The 18,893-nt window shown below is 28.3% G+C and overlaps 1 protein-coding gene across 3 annotated transcripts in view; it reads right to left on the minus strand.

Moving 5' to 3' along the window:
- Positions 1-18,893, minus strand: part of LOC129975218 (uncharacterized) — a 164,840-nt gene that overhangs the window by 39,599 nt on the left and 106,348 nt on the right. Inside the window, exon 1 of one of the 3 annotated variants that reach the window (XM_056088215.1) lies at positions 18,083-18,233. The exons of the other annotated variants lie outside the window; for them this stretch is intronic. The gene's annotated coding sequence lies outside the window, so the exon portion shown is untranslated. Of the gene's footprint in view, positions 1-18,082; positions 18,234-18,893 lie in introns of those variants that run through there. 3 annotated transcript variants of the gene reach the window in all.

Consider the following 18,893-nt stretch of genomic DNA (forward strand, 5'->3'; position numbering starts at 1 on the left):
TATATCCACAAAAATGAATGTCGTATACTCTTTTTATACAACCTTTATGTTAAATGTAAAGGCAATGTCTTAAGGCCATGTATTTACAATTTAAAATGTAAAGGTTTCTGAATAACAATTTCAGCAAACGTCTGCTTTTATGTAATGGCTCAGTTGCAATGGCTAAAAATATATCCACAAAAATGAATGTCGTATACTCTTTTTATACAACCTTTATGTTAAATGTAAAGGCAATGTCTTAAGGCCATGTATTTACAATTTAAAATGTAAAGGTTTCTGAATAACAATTTCAGCAAACGTCTGCTTTTATGTAATGGCTCAGTTGCAATGGCTAAAAATATATCCACAAAAATGAATGTCGTATACTCTTTTTATACAACTCTTATGTAAAATGTAAAGGCAATGTCTTAAGACCATGTGCCTACATTTTAAAATGTAAAGTTTTCTAAATAACAATTTCAGCAACATCTGCTTTAACGTAATGGCTCAGTTGCAATGACTAAAAATATATTCATAAAAATGAATGTTGCATGCCCTTTTTATACAATCCTTAATGCTTTTGCTCAATTTTGATGAAATTTGACCGACATTTTCTTCGAAACAAACGGAATGCCACTATCAACTCTTCAAAGTTCAGCTGTCAACTTTATTAAAATTTTTAATTAATTGAAGATTAACGAATGTGACTAGATTTGAGAAAAAAAATTTGCAAAATGTTAAAAAATTTGCATATATTTTTGAATATTTTTTAAAAAAAATATTGAAAACATCTATGAAAACAAAATATACCAATAAAATGGCAATTTTTTTTAAAAAGCAGAAAAATGATTTTTTATGGGGGGGGGGCTAAAAAGTGATATAAAGAAAAAATCTTCTCATTTCGAAGTTTCAAATAAATGATTTCCTTAAAATGTTGCAGACAGCTTAAGAAATGTATTATCTAGTCCCTGAATTAAAAAAAAATAGGCTGTATTTCTATTCATTCTTTAAATATAGGATTTCGAATGATAAATAACACGAAATTTCAATTTTTTTCACAGATGAAACACTAAAATAATAAAAAATATTCTAAATAAATAAATTAATCTATTCTAAATAATAATCTATTCTAAGAGAATAGATTACTTATTCTCTAGTCCAAGAGCTGCAGAATATATAAAGAAATTATTATGTCAAATTTGAGTGAAAAATATATACATTAGATTTTACTTTATGAAGTTTTTCGTAAGAAAATTTTCTCAAAGATTAGATCGTATATCTGGAAAAATATCTATTACTATTATAGTCCTACAGTGTTGGTACATTTTTAACTCTTCCCAACTTTATAGACATCAGTGGATAATTATATATATATATATATTTATACTTAAACTGCAGTTTTGCAGTTAAATTCTGGATTAAATCTGCGAAGGAATGGGCATTACTTTCATTTATTTGTCCGTCGAAACAGCTAAGCACAATCTAAAGACCAACAGACCTATCGTGTAAGTACAAAAAGAAGTAGAAACCACTCTGCTCAACATTACAGACGGCAGCGGACAATTATATTTATCGATAAGTGATGAATACAACTCACTAACGATATTTGTGGCTACATAAATGAATTCAACGTATATACTTATATACTTTGTATTTAAACTGTAGATCTGTATTAAATTCTGGATTAAATCCATGAACGAATGAATATTATATTAATTTATCCTTCAATAACAGCTAAAGACAACCTAAAGGCAAAAAGCATCTTATTGTGTAAGTACAAAAAAAAAAAGTAGAAGAAACTCTGCCCGACATTACAGACGGCAGCGGACAATTATATATATATTGATACGTGATGAATACAACTCACTAACTATACAATACCGGCCACATAAATGAGTTTAGCATATATGTTTCGTATTTAAACTGTAGATCTGTATTATATTCTAGATTAAATCTATGAATGAATGGATATTATATTAATTTATCCGTCAAAAACAGATAAGTACAATCTAATGTGTAAATAGAAAATAAAGTAGGAGCAAAGAATACGTTTACTGGTTTCTGTTTCAGTGGTATATACCTTCACATTACGTAATGCATTTTTACCATCAATTAAACTCTTTTTTGCGTGGGAATCTAAACACCGATTAGAATACTCTCTCTGGGGCAACACCAGTGCCTCACTTTCCCTTTTTTTCTGGTCGCCTCGGGCACAGTGTCAATAATCCCATTTAACTGAAATCGTTCCAAAGCTCTCATTCAGTGCTTCCATTCCAGAAAAGCACAAAATCCGTGACGGCTGCGGATGCGGTCGCGATTAAGTAATCAAGTGTGCGTTAAAAAGAAGTTTTCGTGATTCTGTGAGTCGGAAAGGCACACTCCTGCGAGCACGTAGGACAGGGGCTGAGGGAGATGATTTAGAACAAGTGTGCGTGAAATTTTATTGCGTGTTTCATATCAGAGCACATTTCATCGTGATGTTTGAAGAAAAAGAAAGGGGAGTAGATACCAATGAAGACAGAAAAGTTCGTGAAGAAAGTCGTATGCACTAATTATTGAATGGGTATAAAAAATATGTTGAAAATGCCGACGATTATCGAATGCTTCGCAATGGGGACCTTTTTTCAAATATAATTTGGATATGAAACCATGCATTAAGCTGGTAACAAAATCATGCCATAATTATGAAAAAGGAAAATTGTTTCTTTTGTCTTTCTTGGATGGCAGTTCTTCTGAACATTGAAACAATAATAGCAATCAATCCTCAATGATTAAATCATATTTTTTCAGTGTTATTCGGACGGCTATAAATGCACTCTTAATAATATTGTATAGATTAAAATTGTGAACTCAAAAATGGCCATTATAATCGGGGGATAAATAGCTAATTACTAAGCTTTAAAGATAGTTCAAGTGGTGTCAAGGATTATATTTTATGTTATGTTAGTCAATAAATCTTTACTTTAAAAATGATGAAGCCTAAGGTTTAGTATAAACCACTGTCGTAGTCATATTTAATAAATATTCTAGGTGCTCTAACATTTAAAAGGCAGGGTCGCGGTGGCTGGTGGTAAGGTCTCGGCTTTGGAACTGGAGGGTTTCACATTCGAGACCCGAATCCTCCGAAGAACCGTCGTGTAAAAGGATCTGGTGCATGATAAATCTATCGGGGCCAAAACTCCTCCAGTTGGTGTGGTGGTGAAGTTTGGTAAAGGAGGTGTCATTCTCGTCATCTGACCACAGTTCAAATTTACGAGGTCCGTCCCAAAATACCCCTAGTATTGCTTCAAGAAACGGAACGTTAACATAATTGAACTCCTGAAATATATATATGTATATCAAACGTTAACGTACATGGAATAGAAATCGTTCTTTTTTCTTATTAAGAAATGGCAGCAATGAAATGTAAACATGTCGGTGTACGAAAGTTTCAGCAGATCGCTTTATTCAGCATTTTTTACAGTTGCACTTAATTCAACGACTTCTCTAATTAAATGATACTATTATATTATAAATGTTGCTCGCCATGTCAAACATTTCATTCAGTCAGAAGATATAAAAGAAAGTAAGAAATAAGCATTAACCTGAAAGTTTAACAGTCGGGGGAGAAAATAGGCCTAACCATCACTATGGATACTCGCTATGACTTACTGGAAATAGATACTTCCAAAACTATTAATTTCTCAAAAAGCTTTTTCGTGGTATTTTAAAACTTAAAAAAATAAATAAATAATCTCTTTAATGATATCGATTTCATTTCTATACAGTTTTGTTCTTTACTTTTAATAAATTCTTCAAGTTTAATTTTCAATGTTACATTATTTTTAATGTTAGAATTGGTTTGCTTTAGTTTCGATAAGTTTTTTATGATGACTTCAGTTGCTTTTTTAATGTTATGAAATTCAAACTCAGCCATTAAAATATTCAGTCGAGTGCTTTTGCTAATGTTAAAAAAAATAAAATAAAATAAAATACTTTTCTTTTATTATTAATTCTGAAATAGGATTTTCATTTAAGCTTATATTTCATAATATATACACTTTTAATCTTTGCTCACAATATTTAGTTGTAGAATGATTCAGTTAAAATCCTATTTTTAAGCCATATCAAATAAATTAAAATTTTAAAAAATTCTCTCTGTACCAGTCGTTGCGGGTGTCCTGGCCTAGGGGTAGTGCATCTTCCCCGTAATCTGGGCATTCCGGGTTCGAGTCCTGGTTCGACCGCAGTTGTCCTTCATCCTGTGTTTGATCTGTGAGGTGTGTAAAGCCATGTTCCAACAACCTGTGGCTTTACAGAAGCGGCATGCTTTTGTAAACTCTTTGACTCTTTCTTGGGGTTTTCTGCGGTGCTTTGATGTTTGTTCATTTTTTGTCGGTGAACTGGACAGGCATCAAAGCACCCCAGAAAACCCCAAGAAAAGGTCGAGGTGGGAAAGTGTATCGGTAAACTGGACAGACATCAAAGCACTCCAGAAAACCACAAAAGAGGGGCAAGGGAAGAAAGCGTACTCTTCTGCTGGTGGACAGGTCGTAGTAACGCCACTTGAGAAAGAGATCCCCCCCCCCGTAAAAAGGGGTTGTGCAAGCGAGTGTGTGTGTCGTCTTCATGTGAGTTAGAAGTCAGACTTCTGCCCTCGGGTACTCAGGTGTCTTTACCCTCAGATGTTACTGCACCCCTTTACCGTGGTAACGAGAACACGACGTCATCATAAATTAAACCGTTTAATAAACTAAAAAAAATAAAAAAATAATAATAATATTGGCGAACAAACTGGTCGCCGAAGGCGGCTAGTGCTACAATAAAGGCCCTGTCCCCTCTCTCAACGCATAAAATTGTGGTTCTTGCGTAACGTCTTGAATGCAATGTGTGGCTTTGATTAATAATAGTTATGAAATATAGATTTTTGGAGAGAATCTATAAGTTTTACTGGATTTATCTGATAATATGCATTTTGGACATCTTTTTTTTCAACTGATTGGATCTAAAATCCGACAAGGAACTATATTTGTTGTTTTAAGATTACATAAAGAATTTCATTGATTTAAATCATTGCATTTATATGCATGCGATAATCCAGACCGATAGATGATAATCTTTTTGACAGATTTGGTTTAAAATTTGACAAGAATCCACATTCTAGATGCTAATCCTGTGCACCAAATCTTATCTATCTAGCTCTTTGCTGTTTTGAATTTATTGAGTTCATCTGTGCTTAACAGCCAGAGAGCAAACTTCCTCAGAATGAATTTCGTTCAAAATTTGACAGAAATCTACAAATTTTGTCTAAAATTCATACCAAATTTCTTATATCTAGCTCAAAGCGTTTTTAAACGATTGTGTTAAAATACAGACAGACATTAATGCCAGAACTTTGAACTTTGAAACGTAGAGAATCGAATTTTTGACGATTCCAATAGTTTCTATCATATTCCAGAAAAAGAAAAAGAAAATCGTTTAATTTAGTTTAACTATTTAGCCTTTTAAAGCAACTCTTGGCCAATTTTGGGATGAATCTCGCAACAATAATGGCGATAAAAAATATCGAAATAAAAGAATGACATTATATATAAATCATCGCAAATGCATTTAAATTATATGTTTCAATATTTTTCTCTCATTTTGAACAACACAAGTGTAATGTTTTTCTTGAATATTACTTTAACAAAAGCCGAACGCTGTTCTTAAAAGAAAAGAAGCTTTTACAAGTTATGCTAATTTAACTCGACAAAAACCCGAAATATATTTCTCGAAAATAAAGTATAATAGATGTGTGGAACAAATAAATTAGTACCTGCAGTTTTAAAGCACAAAATTCATTGGTTCAACTGTCGAATAACCGATCCTTTATAAGTAGGAGAAAAAAGCACCTTCAACTAACCCGCATCATGATTTCTTCTCTAGCGTGGTACTTGTCAGTCAAGAACAAAAAGCATAATGCTTTAAAATGAAAAAATAAAATAAAAAATAAAAATCTTCCAAAAAGAATTTTTAGCAGACTTTAGGATGTGAAGAGATTAGTTGTAAAGATTATCGTCTGATCACTTCAGTACTTTATTTTTTTTAATTAGCTGGCTAAATGATGTTTCGAGGCGTATTCAACTTTTTGTGGCCATTTGCCTGGTCTCAGCTGCTGCGTTTATTAGAAAAAGCAATTGCAGGTTGAAAGCAATTGGTAAATGTTAAGGATAGAACCATGGTAGAACTAATATCGATTAAAATATCAACTTTTTGAAAAGGTAAAACAGAAGTGTTAAGTATTAAAATATTAACTGAATAATTAATATTTTAATCAGTTATCCTTGGTTAGAAAATTACGTTCAAGCTTATATTTTTATAATTAAAATTGAGGATTGAATGAATTGATTGATTGATTAAATTACTGAAAAACACCGAGCAAATGAAATTATAAATAAATCAATTTATTTTTCATGAAAGTGACGCAGAAGAAATATACAGAAAGCAAATTTTAGAAACAAATTCGATTAAAACGCTTCTGAATACAAGTTTTGAATCTTCTTTTCAATTGAATATTTTGGAAAATATAAACATGAAGAATTCTTCTTAATTCTTTTAAATACAGGCAATTAAAGAAATTTTAAAAGGTAGTCAATTAAATGCTTTTTATTTCTTTTTCTATTCGATTTTCAATGTTTAAACTGATTACATCTTTACTTATAATGAAAATGAATGTGCGGTTATGTGTGTAGTGTGTTGCTGTTCTACAGACTAGTCCGTTTAACTTAGGGCTATTAACTTTCTCGAATATGTAATTTGGCGAGCAGAAATGTGCATCTCTGAGCGATTTTTATTTAATTTTAGTTAAAGCACAATTAATTTGAGAACAATTTTGGCATTTTTCAGAGATAACTTCCTAAAATATAACAGTGCAAAAATAATTTTTACATTATCTGAAAATTACAAATTATTTTGTCAATTATACCAAATTTTCACAAATAATTTTTTTTATATTTAACCAATTTAAAAAATATTTTCTGCATGGTTTCCTATACGAATACAAAGAAAAATTAGAATTCTGAATAAATATTAAGCGAGCGATAGTAAGAAAACAAGAATTCTGGAAGAACACTAAAGTTATTGATAAAAGTCACTATTAATTTCGCAGGTAATTTCCATTTTTGTCTTACAATTCAAATAATAAACGCTATTAATATAAAAAGTAACGTGACATGCATAACAGTGAAATTAAACTTCTGTTTTTAAAGCAATTATTGGCAAACGAGATTTCAGAAATGTAGTCAAAGTATTTACTTAAATCTAAGAAAAAAAAACTGTAAATATTTAAATTTATATTTAAAATATTATTAACAAGAATAAAAATGCCAAATTTTACAATGTTTCAGGTTAGAAATTCGATTATATTGTTAAAAGCCTGGAAGTAGCAAAAGCATAACAAAACGGCGTAAGGCTTTTTAAATAATATAAATTATATATTTATCAAAATTAGGAGCTTAAAAATATTTTGCTGAAAAAACGCTAATAGGACCAAGTTACATAAAATATTAAGCTACGAATTTTATAGACTATTAGCCGTGATGAATCAGCTGATCACCAAAAGCGGCCAGTTCAAAATGATAATCGACAAATCATGTCAAATTGTTTCCTGATCCATGTCAAATTGTTTACAAATAAAAAACTTCGGAATGCCTTATTTCCAAGTTCTTTTTAGTCATGGAGGGGTCTATGAAAATATGAATAAAACGAAAAAAATTCGTAAAAACGTTTATGAAACCGAAAATTGAATCCCTTAATTGGCAAATGGTAAATCGTCACTGGAAAAAAAATTTGGGATGCACATATTAAGTAAGTAGGATGTGTATAATATGATTACCTGTTTTAGAAATTTGATTTAATAAATTAACTTTAACTCAATTAATTCTTAGAAATTTAGTTTAATTAGTTTATTTTAACTAATACCCAGAAATTTGCACAAAAGTATGCTTCTAAAATCCACGCAAAGAATTAAAAATTATAGATCTTCCAAAAGAGCTAACATAACTACCTCACTTCTGAACATCGAGCCAAAGGGTTAAAGAGATAAATATGTTCGTATAAAAATTAAGCTTATAAAAATAGCAAGTATTTAAATATCAGAAAATTTATTTTAATGATAATAAATATTTTAACAGCTGAAATACGTTGAAAGTGTGTGTGTGGGAGGGAGGAATTCGATACAAATCAATGAAAATACAGAGACTCAAATACAAATAAATGAAAGGATGGCTTGGTAAAAATGGGCAGAAAGAAATTGATATCTAAATACAAATAAATTAAAAGATGATTTGGTAAAAATGGACAAAGATATTTAAGATCCAAATACAAATAAATGAAAGGATGGCTTGGTAAAAATGGACAGAGATATTTGAGATCCAAATGCAAATAAATGAAAGGATGGCTTGGTAAAAATGTACAGGGAAAATTGAGACCCAAATACAAATAAATGAAAGGATGACTTGATAAAAAATGGGCAGAGAAAATTGAGATCCAAATACAAATAAATGAAATATAGCTAATTTATAAGTGGAACTTCATCCTAAATTAGGAATTTAACTAACATGGAAAAAATGAATCACTGTTTACAGAAAGCATTCTATAAGGAAGGAGAGAATTAATAATACAAAAATATAATAAAACGCAAATAATAATAATAATAATAATAATTCCAAATTTACTCACCCAATTTTAAAAATTTCTTTCTTTTCAAATAAATCCATTGAAAAATACGGAGGTAATTTAGACTTCAAATACTCTTTCAAGATGTAAGTTCGCATGTTATTATTATTAATAAACACGAAGTCGAAGTTACAGTGAAAATGGATACAACAACAATAAGTCGGCCGACCAAAAGCAATGTTTTCGTTTTTCTGGAAAGAAATAGGGAGGTTCTACTGACGGCTTCAGTGATTTTTCAGGAAAAGTAGCAGCAGTTTTGTCGTATTACAGGAATTACTTACCGGAATAAAATCATGTCAAAACAGTCAATAATCGATTAATCTCGCATATATTTAGTTATCTCTTAAGTATAATGTATCGGTTTTAAAACGCGCAGTTCTTCTCACGTGGATTAAATGCTTAAACGGATCGAAATAAGCAAAATTCTTTCAAAGTGATTGGTTTACATGTTTGATGTTTCCGTAATTCATGGCTTTCTTTTTGTTTTTCCTCAGGAAAGATCATACAGAACGAATAAAGTGTTTAGCAATTTTAATGATAGAATGTCTCCTCTAATCTATACTAATAACAAAGATACAAGTGTGAGTGTACTCTTCACTATACCTTTTGAGCCATAGCTGCCAAATTTGTCACTACATACCTTAGAGGGTAGGATTGTGCACCACCTCGTAGCGATTTTTTTGAAATATTAATTAGAATTTTATTTAATTAAATATTAATCAGGATTTTGGCATTTTCCCATGATAATTTCTGAAAATATCATCACACAAATATGAATTATACTTTCTTCCAAAATCTAAAAAATTGTCTTTTTAATGATATTAGTTTAATAAACAAGCGAATTTCGACTGAATCGGCAATTTTTTAAATAATTCTTTTTAATTTCTAACAATATATTACATTGCTGCCCTGAAGTTCATGTTTTTTTCATTGTTTTATCACCAATCTAATTGCATGATTTTTTTTTAATTGCTGAAAGTTACAGAAGAAGGATTTCGTTTAATATCTGTGTAATTTACAAGACAAAAAAAAAGTGAGGTTACAATATAGCGAAAATTATAGTGAAGTTGCTATATTAAATGCAAATTTTCGTTTAATATGATATGATGGGATCTCCATTACCCAGATTCATGTATAAAATAAAGAAGGCGGAAAATTAAAATAACACGGCTTTAATACCAGACAGTTGGTGGAATCATGGATATGAAATTATATCTAAACGATTTATCAGAAATTAAATATAATCAATATTTAATTTCTGATGGTAAGAAGTGACTAGTAGTAGTAGATTATAATAACCATAAGGTGATTATTTTAATCTACTTATTAGGTAGTTATCAACTGCTTTTAACAAGATTAAAGATATTTGAAATTACAAATAGTGTTTAAAAATTTTCTTTTATGGATACGTTTATCTACAAAATAAAATAAAAGATAAATTTTAATGCTGTATAGTATATACTAATTTAACATAATTTTAGAATTTCTTATTTTTTTATATAATTAAGATTTATTTTATTTTATTTAAGATTTTTTTTTTCATTTCAGTCACAATAAACAAATGATGTACTTGGGTAGAATAAAGGATTTTTACATTATACATTTTTGAAAAATGTAATTAAATCACAAATAATAAGAATCGAAAGTAATAACGAAGTAAAACGCAAGTAATAATTAGTAATGCCTTAAAGTTATTTACTTATAACACACACATATTTCTGCAAACAAACATTTCAATATTCTTTTTAAATAATATCCGCTTATTTCAGTTTATTTCGATTAATTTCCCGCTTCACAGTTCATTAAGGCTATTTGGGGACGGTCCCCAATATTTTTAATCTGGTGAGGATGGCATTGATCCGGTATTAATGGTGTAAATTTAAATTCTCAAATTCATATTTTATTTAAAATTTTAAAATATTTAGTTAAACTTCTAAAACTGAATAAAAATAATTGAATGAGATCATATTTTAACATAAAACCTTTACTTTCAAAATGATAAGACAACCATTTTATCTCAAAATAAAAATAAGCGGGAAAAAAATTGTTTTTTTTTGTTTTTGTTTTTTTTGGAATTTTGCAAATTTCAGAATAAATATTGGCAACTCTTTTATAAGCGAAGAACACTCATTTTTTATATTGTACTAACACATTGTGCTTTTTTGTTATTTAGCGTAATACATTGAACTAAACAAATGCTTTTGCAGCTGCATGGCTTGCAACATTGAATGTTATGTCCCATGCCTTTAGATGCTACATTCATTTTACAAATAAACAAGTGTAACATCCATATTCAAATGCAAACAACAAATTACAACTAAATTTCAGGATACAACGCCCATTATACAATGTTACATCTAAAATATTTATCAACAAAATGTGAAATGATTCTTACATTTATTTCGAATAAAAGTGCTGTCTGTATGGAGAAAAAAAAAATGCTGCAATGAAAACGAAACACAGAAAGAACGGAAGCCACTTAAATAATAGAGGATTACTTTAAAGGACAAACATTGAAGTTAATAGTTCATTAGATCAAGGATAACTGAGAGACGGTTTTTGAATCTTTAGCAATCGCGTTATTACGTTTCGGAAACGAACAAACGAGTTCTCTGTTTTTTACATTTCGAGGTATTTACCGATTTTATAGAAGGTCGTTGGTACATATTCTGCAGACACATTTGTGTAACTTATGGTTGCTAAACACGCGCCCAGCTTTACTTCTTCCGTCAACATAAGTTAAATATGGCCGAGCAAAAATGAATGGTTTAGTTTTGGTTGCGAGAACTATGATTTGTTGAGCACTTCCGAGCTTTTTAACGAGTTTCGTATGACTGACCCCTTTTGTTGGTATGAGTTCTACCTCTATAATAAAGCATAGAAAAAAATAGCTATTATGCATATATTACAGACAGAAAATATATGAAATCCAGACATTCTATTAAATGTTTATGAAATCCAGACAGAAAATAAGGGAAATGCATAATAAAATGAATAAAACTTAGTAAGACTTTTAAAATAGCATGTATTATATAAAACTATAAATACTTTAAATTTCAAAATATTTTGTTGAAGAATGGCCAAATTACATTAAATATTTAATAAAATTTTTAGCAACCATTAATACTGGCGAAGCAACTGGTCTTCAAAGACAGCTAGTTTGCAAATGAGATACATTAGCTAATAATAATTTAATTTTTCGAAACCTGCATTATCTTTAATTTTTTTCATAATATACAAGCTGAAGAATAAATAAATAAAAATATACTTTCATACAGTTATTAGAATAAATAAAAAAAATAAACTTTAAGCTAAATTAATTTATTAATATTTTGATTGTAAAAATGTGTTCAAACAAGGAATTAAATTTATTTAAATGAAGGACATCGTAAAGTTCATTGCCTAGGCCCGCAAAGTTCCTAAATCTACTGTAGGTTTTGGATATTGAGCTAACAAATTTGTCATGTTGTTATTTTTTCGATAAACTAAGCTGACTCAGAAATCGTTTTCCAAAATTTTAGATTTTTAATAAAAATTAGACAAAAATTTTGCGTTTATATTTCGAAACTTAAAAGTATATTTTACAACAGTATTATTCATTGTTTTAAAGGACTGCATTCATAACTCACAAGTTACAACGATATTAAATGCATATTTTTTTTTTTTGCGCGCATGTCATCGTTGTTACATAATATTAAAAACAAATTCTTAAAATAAAATAAATAAAGACGAATTAACCTTAAGACAATAATATACTTAGATGTTCCGCATTGGAAGTTCCTAATCTCTTTTTAAATTGTTTTCCAAAACGAATTCCCTAGTGTAAATACAAAGAGAAATACTTTTAAGGCAAAATATGAGAAAAAAATTATTTATTGAAATAGCACAATCGAAAAATTGGGAAAAGCGAAATTTTTCCATACAAAGATTTAAAAAAATAATAAATTTAATTCAATTACACAGCTCTCCAGTGTTTAGGCTGTTCGAGAGCTATTTTGGGACGGAACCCTTCATTTTCAATAGTGGTCATATAACAAGCACAAAACATGAGACAGTAATTTATCTGACTTAAAACTCTTGCTCAGGTTACAGAAAATAACAAAATCAATAAGTTTTACTCCATCTTTCCTGTGAATGGGAAGAAATCTCACCAGTAGAAATATCTTATGTCTTCTTTTCTTGGAAGCAATTTTTTTTTTCCTTCATAAAAGCTTTTCTATATTATTTCATTCTTATTTTTTTCTTTTTTGATTTAGAATTGTTTGTCTAAACAATTTAGAATTGTTCCTCTTCCTCCTACGCTTTTTACTAGGTAAAAAGTATAATATTTATAGTTTTTATTTATTTGAAAGCATCTATTAACCAAAAGATAATTTTTTTTAATCCAATCTTATTAGCATAATGTTCTTAACCTAAAATACTGTAATCAAACTTTTAAAATACTAACTTTTTTAAAGTATAATAAAAAAAAATTTGAAAGTAAATCAATATTAAACATTTTTAAATATATTGTAGAATTATTATTATTATATTGTGGATTATCGGTTTAAAAACGGTTTTTAGAAATGCTACAAAAATAGGTTTAATGGAAATATTATATAAACAGTTTTTTAAATTTACTCTTTAAAATATGTGACTATGTTAAAAAGTCGGTTTTTTTTTGGCGAAAGTAAAAAATTGTTATGTTTGAACAGGTATTTTTTTTATATAAAACTGTTCTAATTTTGTTTTTAAGTCAATTTTTTGAGAAGTTACACTGATATTTATATTTATATTTACATACTTTTTAAATATTAGTTTACATCTTTAGATGATGTTTTCTCATATTCTAATATTTGACAGAATTGTCTTACGAAAAAAACTTATAAATTAAAATCTAATGCAAATTTTTTGTTCCAATTTTGTATAATAATTTCTCATTATGCTCTGTAATTCCTGGATTAGAGAATATGTAATCTATTCGTTTAGAAATATTTTATAGTAGTTATTTTAGTGCTTTACAATGTAAAAAATATAAAAAAAAACTGTGTTATTTATCAACTGAACCCTAATGTTTAAAGAATGGTTTAAAGCTTATTTTTTTAGTCCAGGAATTAGATAATATATCTTTAAGTTATCTGCAAAAATTTTTATTTTTCAGTCCAGTTATTAGATAATATATCTTTAAGTTATCTACAAATTTTTTTATTTTTCAGTCCAGGAATTAGATAATATATCTTTAAGTTATCTGCAAAAATTTAAGCAAATCATTTGGCAAAACTCTAGACTAAAAATATTTTTGCTTTATACTTCTTTTTAGCCAAAAAAGGCAACATTTTTTTAAAACCTTGCCACTTAATAGCTATATTTTGGCTTCACGGATGTTTTTCTTTCCATTTTTTTATATTAAATATTCAAAAATATAATCCTTTTTTAACCTTTTTCAAAAAAATTCAACCAAAAGTAATCAAGTATCTTATTATTAAAAAGTGATAACTGTTATTGATAATCTTTTCTTGTAATTTCAGTTTACTTGTAACAGGATTACTTTCCTTCAGAATATCCTAGATCGGTATTTAAAAAAATAATTATTTATACAAAAGCGAAATAATTTAGAAAGTAAGATTTCTAACTATTTCCACTTTGAAAAAGAATTCCAATTAATATTCAGACTCAAATATTTACGCTTCTTGTCTATTCTAGAGCAAACGATAAACGCCCAAAATCGTCTGTCTAAACAACGCCTTCGTTGGAATGTTCCAACATTTAAAACAGAACAAAATAAAACAAAAACTGCTCGTCTCTGCAAACAAAAGAACTAGTTATATGCGTTTTCCAGTTATAGGTGCATGACCCATGGAAATCCAACTCAGGAAAACGAAAATAATTGAAATTGTTCAATTGTACGAAAACACTTCTTCAGCTTCTTGCGCAAATTATAGGATGTGAACTATGTGAAATTTTTCCAAAATGCATAATCATTATTTCGTATCCGTATGACCTTAATTTTAAGATCACAATGATCACGTTATTGAATGAAGACGAGTTATACTATCGGAGCAGCTTGCAGGTTGATAGTAGAAACAAAAATAATCGTAATCGCGATGCGTCTGGACGAAAACTGAATAGTCAAGTCATAGCCGAACGCCGACTGCGTCGTGACCTCTCGTTTTAATTCGGGTTGAGTTGCTCGAAGGCATAGAGAAAAGAGAAACTATTTAAATGCTATGGAGTAATAACAGCTTATGAGATGAAAATTGCATTTAAAGCTTTGATAAAAGGTGATTCTAATGAAGAGAAAGATGGTTTCAAAGTAGATTCAGCGTGAAAGTTCATCAGCTGCTGTTTATTCAGATTCGAAAATCTGAGATATAAAGAAAAATTAATAAAAGTAAAATAATAATAATAATAATAATAATAAAAACATGTTTTTTATTGGTATGTTGAAATTTAAAAATTGTACTTTGTTAAAAAAGGCAGATTAAAATAAAATCATAAAACTGTGCGAAGATCAGGACAGTATTTAAATTTTAATTAAATATTGTCCTGATTGTATAGTATTTTGATATTAATATTTAAAAAAATATTTTAATCATATATTATAATTTCTAAATTATAATCACGAATTAAAATATTTTTTAAAAATTTTTTCATGAATGTGAAAGAATACTCTTTTTTTATGATATTCACTTTGGCTCGATTACCTTATTATTATGTATTATTATTATCCTATAAATTGCACTCATTTTAAATAATTTTATTTTCATTTTCTTATTTTTGATATCAGAAATTATATTCTTATTTTTAGTATAGTAATAAAAAGAATATTTTGAATTTTCATAAGCAGAATATACTATGTAAATTACGGCTGACGAAAAATTGATATATGTGATATATCGATATTATATATATTGATTAGATCATTCATATCGATACTATATGAATGAAACAATAACGTTTAGAATACTCTACAGAGCAGATTGTTGGACTAAATTACTTCTTAGTTTGTAAATACTCACTAAGAAAAGGATTCTTCAAAATTTTAATTAGGTTTTTAATTAAAAATCACCCAAAATATTTAAATTCATCTTAATCACTTATTATTGCACAAAAATAAGTTTTACGCCTCTTTATATGTCAAACGATTAGCAATAACGATTCATATTAATCTTGCTTCCATATAGAATTTTCTCCAATTTAATTAAATTAAAATTATTTTAAGCATTTTTTACAACAGTAATTAATTGCTTCAGTTAATGTGTCTGCACATACATTATCGCTATTCCAAATAAGATTAAAGTTTTAAAAAAATATTCTACATATAACCGAATAAAACGTAAAACATCATTGTGTTATTATGTTTCAAGAAAGAGGTTTAGGTTTTTTTAATAATATTTTTAAAAAAAATTTTGGTGTATAAATAGGCATGAAACTTTACAATAAAATTTTCTCAAATTCATTTCCACAAACGGCTCTTATTGGATTAAATCTTCAAATTAGAATTAATTAACAGATTGACTGATAATTAAATTTTGAAAATATTTATCAATGGAAATATTGGCCTTGGGGAAGTATAATAGTATAAAATTTCAAAACTTTGCTACATTCAAAAAGTGTGGAATAACAAATGCTAAAAAAACTTTTTTTAGCAATTTTTTTAAAGCCAATTCTTTAAAAAGTCATGTAATATTTATAAACGTATTTGGTTTATTTAGCATTGATAAATTTATTCTGTTATAGGAAAATAACATTTTTTTATTTTAACTTCATCAACTTTTTCATTGAAATATGTTAAGGAAAAAAAATTATCGTTTGGTCGGGATTTTTTTCTTGTAAAAGAGAAGAGATTATTATCATTTTAAAAATTAATAAAAATCCTTTTTTTAATTAAATTTTTTCTTATTTCGAAGAACAATTGCTTAAAAAAACTACTTAGATGTTTCTTAATTTTTTCTATGTCTAATAAATAGTTCTTTTTTTTTAATTCAACATTTTTTGCTGAGAAAAAAGACAAAACATACTAGTTTCTCTAAAATGTGAAACGAAATAAATCATACCATGAAAAATTTGCCCAACAATTAAACAGAAAATAATAACATCGAAAAATATTGGTCGTTAATAAAAGTAAGCAAAAAAAAAAAAAAAAATAGCGCAGGATTTCTAATTTAGTTTATGAATGGAAACAATAAGCAGACGATTAACGAATTGGGTGAACAATAAAAATAATATTGTCTATACTAGGTCGTGAATCTCGAACAGACTTTATTTAAAAACCACCTGCTGAAAACAGGGCAAGATGAGATCACCTCTCTTTGCATGCATTTAACAGCTATAATTTTATTTTCTCCTGTCAATGTAGTGGATAATGTGCAACAGTAATTCACAATTTAAAAAGTTATTGTAATTTGCTTTGAAGGAAGGGAAAGAAACCTGCCGTTTTAATGACTATCATGAGTATGTGCTTTTTAAATCATAATAAATTGTTAAGTGGTGATTTTTTTAAATAATTGAGTTGCTAATTATAATGATTTTTATACGAATAATGAGATATTTCTTAACTGCATATGAATATTTGATATTTATGAAAAAGGTTTTCATTGATTTTATCGTATTTTTATATTTTTTTCACGTTAAATGAAAGGAAATATTTTATAAATATAAATAAAATAATAATAATAAATATGAATAAATAATAATATGAATAAAATAAATATGAATAACATAAAATAAGAAGAGAGAGAGAGAGAGAAACGAATAAAAATTTAGGAATTCTCCAAAATATATAGGAAAAATATTGTTAAGGGCTTAAATTAATATGTTTTGGTTTTTTACTGTTCTATTTCTTACAGACAAGGCTTTTATATATTTTTCAGAGCAAACACAGAATTAATCACTTGAAAAACAAACCCATAAAAATTCAATTCTTCATCTAACACATACAAAGTACAACGTTTTTTTACAGTGAAAACTTATTTCCGATTCTATTAATCAATCTTTGCATTAAAACAAAAACAAAAAAAAAATGTTACAAAACTTTTAAGAAATGTATTTTACCAATATCTAATGAAATTCAAAAAAAGAAAACCATTTAAAAATCAAAAATTTCATTTATTCAATCTATTAGAATTATAATGAATTTAGCCTACATTTCATAAAATAGGTTAGAGAAGGTGTTTTTTTATGCATTTTGAGAATTATATTGGAATTAATCGGAATGCATATAGCTATTCAAAGAATGAAGAGCTTTTTAAACAAGGTAACGGAATTATGTTAGATCTTAAGAATATTTCACGTCTCTATCTTAGTAAACGAGAATTTAAAGTTAGTTTTTGTAATTAAGTACAATAAATGAGATTAATTAATGTTACAAGATACATTTCTTCGGAAAAAAAACTTTTTTAAAAATAATTTTCTAAATAATCACACATACCACATCCGGGATGCGAAGAGGCGACTCATCATCATATTACTACTGCCCACAAAGTCATTAACACATCTGACTCTTTTGTTTTTGGTGTTTCCCAGGCTAAGTCCAGGTATGATGTTAATGTACTTACAGAATAGACGCAGATGGATTTAAAAAGATAACCCACTATTACCAAAAAAATTTCATCACTTTCCAAACACTGAACATTTGGCGAAATTTCATCAGCAAGCGCCCACGCTTGGACACTTGCAAGAAACAGAACAAGGACAGAAGAAACCACAGTGTCCATTTCGAGCATTTAGCTGTTCTTGAAAGAGTGACAAAGACAATTCAATGCAAAAATTAAAACTCATTTTAGATTATATCAGCGGTATCTCTTTCACGGCCTGCTATGAAACTGCCTGACCTCTTTTGTACACAATAAAGCGCGACACAATGTGTGATGAGACAACATGATTAGAAGCGGTGCGTTACCAAATAATGTTTACGGAGCTGCGACTTTCCCCTCGATCTCAGAGCTTTTAGAAGAAAATGGCCCATTAATAAACCGGCGCTAGTGAAAGTAAACATGATTGTTAAGTCTGTCGTAAGATATCCACAGTTTGATTGTAGTGCTGACTCAGAATTGAGTGGTGGTATTACGACACAAGTTACTAATAATGTCTTGTTAAAATGTTGCTAGTCGAAAATAGAAGAAAATGCAAAAACAATGCATCTAATTTTTAACTAAACCAGCTGGTGTAGTCTCTCCTAAACTTTCTCGTACACTCTCTAATAAATTTGTCATGCCAGAGAATGCCTTACATGACATTGG

Source organism: Argiope bruennichi, chromosome 7 (genome assembly GCF_947563725.1).
Source record: "Argiope bruennichi chromosome 7, qqArgBrue1.1, whole genome shotgun sequence".
Classification (NCBI taxonomy): domain Eukaryota; kingdom Metazoa; phylum Arthropoda; class Arachnida; order Araneae; family Araneidae; genus Argiope; species Argiope bruennichi.